Below are 9,520 nucleotides of genomic sequence, written 5' to 3' on the forward strand. Positions count from 1 at the left end.
GCCATGTTATCAGGTGTTTTAATTATCAATACCTTAAGTCAAATTAGAGAAATACATAAAACAAACGTATATTTGCATATTCATCCCACACAAAACGACAGAAAATTAAATTAAAACTTCTATTAAAATTTTTTGGTGTGTGTTTTGATAAAAGTTTTATTTTCGAGTTGACAAGACAATGGTTTTGCACAAGCTTGCAGGCATTTCTTCTTCTTCTACAAAGACGTCCATATTGGGCCAGTAAAAACAATCCAAATAATATTATACACAAACCGATTTAGTTAAGCCTTAAATGTATTGTTGATCTCCGGTGAAAAAAACCAAAGCAACACATAGTGGAAACAAAACAAAGCCATTATTAATATTCCAAAATTTGTTTCCCTCTACACGCTTAGGGTGAACCATGCATTAATTTCTCAATCCCTCTCTCTCCCCACCCACCCATTCACCCCACACACATATACACGTCAACCAACCACTCCTCCACCCACCCACCCCCCCCCACACACCCTAATTGTCCATCCCTCACCTATCCACCCACACAGACAGACACCAAAATGAGTTCCTTGACCGTAACGTAGGCGAATGAGTGGCAAAACCCCGACCCATTGACTCACACAACAGAGCTCGTGTTAGCCAGGGAAAAAATATCTAATTTGGAGAGCGATGATGACATTTCCTGGTAAGTGAGGTCAGGGAGGAGAGAGGGAGAGGGGGAGGAGGTAGGGGGAGGGGGGGGGAAGATGAGGTAGGGAGGGGGAGGGAGATGAGGTAGGGGGGAGAGAGGGAGGGCGAGGGTCTGGGTGGAGAGTTTTTAAGTGTAAGAATTATCACCATGTTTATAGTTAGAAGAATTGAGGTGTTAAATGACTGCTAGTTTTTGTATTCCCAATTGATGGTGGTGATGGTGGTGGTGTTTTTGGTGATGATGGTGGTGATGGTGGTGATAGTGATGGTGGTGGTGATGATATTGAGAGGGATGGATCGTGATGATGAAGGTTTTAAAGGCCATGTACTTTTCTACGGTGATCAATGGAATCTACATCGATTTTTCTTCGTGTTTCGTGTGCAATATAATATAAAGTAATTCTGAGTATTATCTTTCATACCATTTCAATCTTTATCATTAGTAACACCATTATTAACCGGCAATAATTAACATACCTAATATAAACATACACATATAATTATATAAGTGGACAAGAATAACTTACGATAAGCGATTGAGTTCCAAATATCAGGTGTAAACACGAGACTAATTACAACCACGTCATAAATGGTTCACCTGTACAAACAATAATGACTGAAAGCTACTATTGAGGTTTGTAATTAATGTAACACAGGAGCACCGAGAGTGACTGAGTGAGTTTTAAGGCTCCTCTATTGAATACTATACTGAGGTGATTGATGACGTGTAACAGAACGATGATGACGATGACGATGATGACGGCTCCAGGTGATAGTAATATCTTTTTGATCTCTTCTAAAAGTTAGTAGTTAGTAAATTATATATCGTATATGATTATCATTATATTATACTGTATACTTATTATCAAAATATATCGGTTTATTGTTAAGATATTCTGTATAATTAATAGGAAGATATATAACTGCTATTAAATTATACTCTTGATAGTCAGGTCAATATGAAGGAATATAAATCACAATTAATACAACACAATTATCAACAAAGTACTACTTAAAATATAAAAACTATAAAGCCACATTATTAACTCAAAGGGACATTAATATTATCTGAATAAAAAAACCACCAAGAAATTATATAAAAAAACAAACAGAATATGACAACAAAATAGAAACCAATTCGATAATACCTCCCAAAATTAAAAATAAAAGAAACCGGAAATAAAGCCCATTTTTATAACCAGCATTAATAAACCGCATTAAGGACACGTCAAAACTAATTATGTCTCATTCATACTTTATAGGCGTCGCCGGAGTGATGTGTGGAGTAAGTTATGACTGATGACTAACGAAGATGATAGATACTAGGGCCTCTACCTGATATGATGTCAGGTGAGGTGAATAATAATGATGTTTACTTGTGATAATTATGCATGTGTATAATATTGGTGTTTACCTGTAATAATTATGCATGCCTGTGATAATTATGGATAACTGTTATAATGATATATATATATATACCTGTATTAATGAATTATACTTGTAATGGTGGTGCATTCGTGTAATAATAATGCTTAATGATGATAATGTTCTTTGCCTATAATAATTATATATACCAATAGAATGCATACCCGTAATAATGATGTACCTGCAAAAAATAATGCACACTTGCTTTTATGATTTATACCTGTAATAATGATGTATAAATTCCACTATTTATTATCTACACCCGTCACAGTTGTGTATATTTGATAATAAAGTTTATTTGGTACTATAAGTAGACATCCTTGGATTAAAGTAGGATTTGTTTTAGAGACCTGGTAAGTATCCAATATATTTTTCCTCTCTCGCGTGAATTCAGTCTGAAATGCTGTTTTCAGATCACCCGCTGAAGTCTGGGGGACATTATTTCGTCTACTCTCCGTCCTGTCCTCTAATACTGTATAGAATTAAGGTGGATTAATTTTATCTTATAATGATAGTAATAATAATGATGATAATAATAATAAATACATAGTAAAAGATTATAGTGAAAAACAGACTTTTTTTACTCTTGAGTGTGGGTAAGTTACGTTTAAATCTGACAGTTGTAAGTTTTTATGATTATGTTAGATATAACTTAGCTCGAGTGAGTCAGTTCGAATAGGTTCTCATCTCCGATTAGGGTGGAGAGATTTTTAATATCAGGATTTGTGTAGTTGGACTGAGACTGGCTGAGATTTTGCATTTTTTTTTTAAGCTTCGACATTTTGACAGTCACTTGGGATCGGTGGGAGACTATGAGCGTGAGGTAAAAAGTTTATCTGTAACTTCAGAGATATTGCCCCTAAGTCAAAGAGATTCTGCCTGTAACTTAAATTATATTCTTTATCATAATTAAGAGATTTTGTCTTGGACTCAAGAAAATAATAATAACGCCAAAGACGTTATTGTTTCTCAGTGAATTAACATGATCACTGAATGCTGTGATTACAGTCTAACACCAGCGTTAAAACAGCAATTTCCTTTATATATTGATCTTATTCCGTAAATTATATATGTGACGTTTAACTAATAATATGGCTCTTGGGTTTCATATAAAGATCTTTATTAGATAATATTAGTAATCGACATGGAAGAGCGAGTATTAACTGTATCACCTGCAGAAGCCGTTCCCAATTTTGTTGAAACAATCTTATAAAATCTTGAGAATATTTTTCATGTACATATATCGAGAACTATAGAACATTTTCCTACTCTCTTTGGATGATTAATTGACAACCAAGAGACTAACGTGACAATAAAATGCTGATAAAAAAACTTAAATCTTCAGTATAAGGAAGGACGTAGAGACAAGGTGTGCGGCTCGGCGCTGGTCTCGGGGCAGGGCGGAGAGAGAGAGAGGTGCTTGGATGCCGCTTGTACCTCCCACTGCCCAGCTCCAGGTGGGGGCTACCTGAATCTCGCCAAGCCTACCGGCTGTCAAATAATTTCAAATCTAACCTCATATGTGCATATATATATTTTAGGACAAAATTTCTTGAAAATATGAATTCTATGATAAAGAAGTTGTTGGTAATATACTGTACTATAAGGAAGAGTCAATAGTTTTAATATACTGTAATCCATTTTTTCGTCTTCTTTTAAACTTCCTCTTCGCGACATCAAAATGTATTTGTAAGATTTTTTCTCGAGAACTTAACTCTTTTACTAGTGTTTGAAAATATATCCTGGAAACCTGACAGTAGTCATGGAATATTACTGAATGATCTTTACTGGTACATCTCCTTCCTTTTATTTTAGCAAAAGATTTAGTGTAAAATGATTAGTCACTAATTTTATAAACCAAATGGTGCCTATCTTCCATATTCTCCAGTGTGTTAATGTCACATCTCCATCTTACATTAGTGGTCACTCATCTTGGTGGTTCCTATCATTAACTCTTCTACAGTATGTTCTTAGTGGTATACATGTCACAATATGTTTTGTTGTTTAAGTATAAAATATCTCTTCTAGAACTAAGTATTTAGATAGGTTTTCACTGTGGTGCTTCTTCCCTCATCTCTTTACATGCGTCTAAAAACCCCATGTGTCTCCTCATTTACATAATACATCTTCAGCCAGTCTTCCCCATGATCACTCTGTCTGGCCACACAGGTCCTCCCCTCGTCTCACCAATATCTCTCCCAATCTTTCTTCATCAAGTCTCACCACAAGGTCAGGGGGCCGAGTCTTCCTCCTCTTCCGCAGTATCAACCACACCCTTCCCTTCTTCTTCCCTTCCTTCCCCTTCCTCCGCGATACTTTCCACCGTCTTCATTTACCATTCTATTAACCTGCAGGACCTTACCTCCCCTCCCAGCAGCAGGAAGAAAAATATAGTTTTATCGCTTGGTTCTCTGTCTCGCCCTAATCCACGCGCGCTTCTCACATTACGAAGATTTGGGAAAAATTCCGTCTTGTAGCAGAGATCCCGTATGTTTTATGTACAGGTTAATCAGCGTCTCCCAAGTTTTTTTTATCGAGTCAAGTCCATTCCCAACATCTCATCGTTTGTAGTTCGTATAAGCTAAAAAAAACTCTTCTCTCGTGGGATATATAATCATTCACAATCTAAAAATAAAATTACTAAAGACTAGAAACGAAAGGAATAAAGTTTGTTGTTCTCAGACCGAAAGCAAAATTGTTACCCAGAAAATGTATAGTTTTCAGTAGACTCGGGACAGAGTTCATGAGTAAGAAAAATAACAGAGGAGGAGTAACTGGAGTTTGAGAATACACATTCATTTATCAAGAAGATAATTACGTCATGGTGAATCTTTACTGAGATGACCATGACATATACGACACATTCACCCAAGAACTGATGTCTTGAGCTGACCAACGCTATCATGTTGAAAATATATTCCCTCCAGCCTGTCCATTATCCTTGCCTCGTGTTGTTGTCTTCAGAAGGTGATTCAGAAAGAGACATATTTCTCTTTTCCCCCAGAAGGTGATCAGACATCCTCAGCCATCAAACAGTCACCAAGTCTAACATTTATAGAAGAATATTGAGTCCAATGAATTACAACCAAGAAGTACCGTGTAACTTCTTGGTTGTTGGAGATAACTTGGACGCTTGAGGAATGACTTGAGTTTAGCTCGACTCAAATCCACCTGTTATATTTTAACACCTTGAGGTGACTAAATCAACTACTTAAAGGATATCTTACATATTAAGACATTTTGAGTTATGAGTTGACTTCTTAAAGGATGATTTACTCATTACTGTTCCTCTCTTGCCGAGTCTGCCAGTCAAGGATGGAGTACACGATTTCTTTTCCCTCAGAAAATATTCTACGCTAAAGCATTCCCACTATTTTTACGCCAGTGTTTTAAAGCATCAACGAAGAGTAGATGTATTTGGTTGTTTTTATTGTCTTCTAAACACTAATTTTAGGTCATAATATTTATGTGAAGTAATTACTAAGACAAACAGAAGTAAACAGAGACAGAATGAGATAAGCACATTACTCCTGCATTGAAAGATTTAAGTGAGAAACTGTTTTTATGTTGTTCAAAAGTACCTGAATCTTCCCAAAAAAGTAACTTAACATTTTTTATCAAATTCTGTAATGATAAAAATAACGACAATTTCTTCAGAGTAGTAGTCAGGCAGCATAAAATAGAGATTAATAGTTAAACCCGTTAAGGACGAGTCGAAAACCTTATGCACACCAGTAAATATAATGAGGGAAATGAAAATATGGCGGCGAATATATTAAGTCCGAATACTAATTATAAAAAAAATAACTTACCATGGGTTAGTTTGAGGACAATTAGGAACTGGAAGACATTTGACTTATAGCTGGAAGAATTACCATATTGCTGAACACTTAACACAACACCTCAAAAGGAATTAGTTGGTGAATTCGTCTGGTCTTTAAATGTGATACAGTTGTCCACAGGTAAAACTTTTTCCAATATTGTATAGATATTCTCAAGACTGAAGCAAATTTAGTTATCATTAGTGTTCCATGTCAGAGGTAATTTTATCATAATTTTCCAACAAGTTATTGTTCCTTTATAACAAATTGTATTTTTGTCTACCAGTTGTTTTTATCAACAAATCTATTTTTTGCGCTAATTACAGTACTAAACAAGATTGAAAACGTCCATGTATTAGTTAAATAAATAATAGTAAAAAAAATGGCACGTACTGGAGTCTCTTATTAACTTTAATTGACTAATTATTTTCTTAATTCGTAAATAACCACCAAATACTAACGTGAGGAATACAACGCTTATTAATATGAACTGAGTTACCAAAGGAAGTTCAGCAGTAGACAAGAAATATTGTTACAACACCTCAGAGCTGCACAGTCCTCCCCATCGGTTATCAAACTCGAAAAATACAGTGTATACCTTTGTTAATTTTCTGAATGTGTTTTCTTGTGTAAAAACTAAAACTGAGTGAACGATGTTTATAGATTCTGGATCTGTTTTAGTACCTAGAGTACCTAGAGTCTTGGTAATCAGTGCATAAGAGTCCCTAGAAACAACAAAAACAAACTCGAAGTAGATGTGCAGTAGTCATCCTAGTACTGACGTCATGAACATGTTCCCGAAGACGAAAAAAATAGAACAATAAATACAATAGAAGAAACAGCCATGAACAGTTTAGGTCAAATATTCATAATTTTTTTTTTCTTCAAATTTGCTGTGAACTCTCGCCTCCAAAGTCATGGCTCCGAAATCACAGCCAAATGAAGGTGCTGTTTCTGTATATATATATATTTCTAAGACTATTTCCACATCATATGAAGGCGAGAAACACAAACGTTTGCCTTCACTAATCTCAAGGATATTAGATTGTATACAAAACAACGTAGAACACTTGGATCTGCGTCACGTTCTCACAGCCATAACAAGAGTCGGTACTGTCAACTGTATGCATGATTGTTTTTAAGACTATCTGCATATCGTTATAAAGGCGAGATCCAACCCTTACTTGTACTAATCTCAGGTGAATTGGGAGGTCTGTTGAGTAGCCTCCTGAAGGGAACACTTAAGACGGAAAATGAGCTAGAAAGTTGGTGTTTAAAGATGAGGTGGAAGCGAGGGTATGTGGAGGAGGTAGTGATGTGGAGGGACAAAAAAACAAATGTAGAATTTTGTGGAAGAGGAGCAAGAGGGTGTGAAGGAGAGGGAGGTGGGGATCTATTATAAGGGGAAGAGAAAGATATGGAAAGGAAGGGCAAGAAGAAGCAGAGGAAGGAAAGGAGGAAGAAATGGAATAGGAGGAGGAAATTAAATAAATTTACAAAAATATAGAGATGAAGAAGAAACAAATGGAAGAGAAGGATGAAGAAACAGAGAGGGGTGGAGGAGGACGAAGTGGAGGGTGAGGAAAAGGAAAAAGAAGAGGATGCGAAGAAGGAGAAGAAAGAAGAAGAGTAGAAGAAGGAAGAAGAAGAGTAGGAGGAAGAGAAGGAAAAAGAAGAAGAAGAGCAGAAGGAGTAGGAGGAAAAGAAGGATGAACAGGAAGAGCAGGATGAGAAGGAAGAAGAAGGAGAGGAGGAAGGAGAGGAGAGGAGGAGGAAGAATAGGAAGAAGAGGAGGTGGTGGCTGTTGTTGTGAGGGCTACAGCTGCTTGTTTACTATTGTCGACGACAGCCATCTGACGACAAGGTTCCTCGCTAACTCAGTTATGCCTCCTATTGGAAAACAATCTATGCATCAGTGTGTGTGAATTTAGAGAAAAATAAGGAAACGTGTGACTTCGACATTGTGTGTGGCTCTGAGCTGCTTGCATACTCCGTACTCAGGTGGATAACTTAGCACGTTGATTGATAGGTAGGTCAAGGAGGTGTTGAGCAAGCAAGTAGGTGTATAAATTAGGTAAGGTTGTTGATTTGGTTTGCTTGTTGATTGGCATATTGGTAAGGCAATCAGGTGTGTGGGGGTGGTAAGCAGGTAGATTGGTAGATTTTTCAGGTGAGTTGGTTGGTTTGTGAGGTATGTAGAGAGGGAGATGGAGGATGTGGGTAGGATGGTTGGTTGGTTGGTTGGTTGGTTGGTGTGGGTGTTGAGAGAGAGAGTGAGGTTAGCTACAAGATGGCAGGTATAGGCAGGTAGATAGGCAGGTTGAAAGGTAAAGTCAATAAGCAAGTAGGTTGATAAGTTAGTAGGACGACAAGAAGGCAGGCTGGCAGATAATTATGAGGTAGGTTGATTGGAGGACTTAGAAATACTAAAATGGGGAAACAGGTAAGGTAGCAAGACACACTGAACCACACATACAGGGGATCCGAAGATGGCGATATCGAGCTCATTGAATTCCTGATGATATCGATATAAGAACAGCTTTGTTAGAGTCACATAATAAAAGCTTTTTTTGGAATCATATATTGCCCTTTAGAGTGAAATTTCGTCGTGTGTGAAATTTTTGGTTCAATCTTTCAGCGCAAAAGATGTCTTATAGCAAATTCACCCATAACGCTTATTAATTGAAGTCAAACTATGTAAATAAGTTATTATTGAATCGACATCATGACCCAAGAAGAATCTACATGATAATATATATGAAGGATGTGTGTAGGAGTTTTCATGGCAGGAGCTCCTCTTTGTAGACAGTGACTTTAGCTTGTGAAGATGTTTATGGTAAAGGAGTTTTACCTTATGACCCAAACTGATGAGTGAAGGGGAAAATCCATGACTGAATTCCATGAAAGGTTTAAATTAGACAAAGAATATAACTTATTATATCCAATAATCTATTTTGCCTTATTTACTTATCTATATCATGTGCTGTCCTCCGATTATATATATATATTTCGTCCGTACTTAAAAAAAAATATTAATAATTTACCCTATTGATAGCTTAAGTATACGCAATTTTTAAAACAGTTGCACTAAAAGCTCAAAAACATAGCACCAAATTATATTATAAGACAGCTATAGTAACCTCAAAATACTGCCCCTATTTTAAATTGGGTATAATGTGGTCAGTTCTCCGCAATGCCACCACCATTGGGCTCAGAAACCTTCCCTCCCCCTCCAATAAGCCATGGCAAAGCTGTGGTCCGAATTTTCGCCTTCCACTTAGCAATTTCAGGCCGCATACGAAATCATTAATCGAATTTGTATTTCACGTGCAAGATAATTATGTGCCATTCTAGTATAGTGCGGCGGAATTCCTAGCAAATAAGACAAAACCAGTAGGGTGGGTAGCCAGAACCGAGCAATGGTAGATATATCTCTTAATTTTATATGATTCTATTAATTCAGAAGAGAAAAACACACATTGCAGGTTCAGGTGCAGATGCAAATATAGTAACAGGTGGAGATGCAAGAATAAGTACAGGTATATTGGTAGGTACATATACAAGTTTAGAATCAAGTTTAGAATCAA

The sequence above is a fragment of the Homarus americanus genome, unplaced genomic scaffold (genome assembly GCF_018991925.1).
Source record: "Homarus americanus isolate GMGI-L3 unplaced genomic scaffold, GMGI_Hamer_2.0 scaffold37136, whole genome shotgun sequence".
Taxonomy (NCBI): Eukaryota; Metazoa; Arthropoda; class Malacostraca; order Decapoda; family Nephropidae; genus Homarus; species Homarus americanus.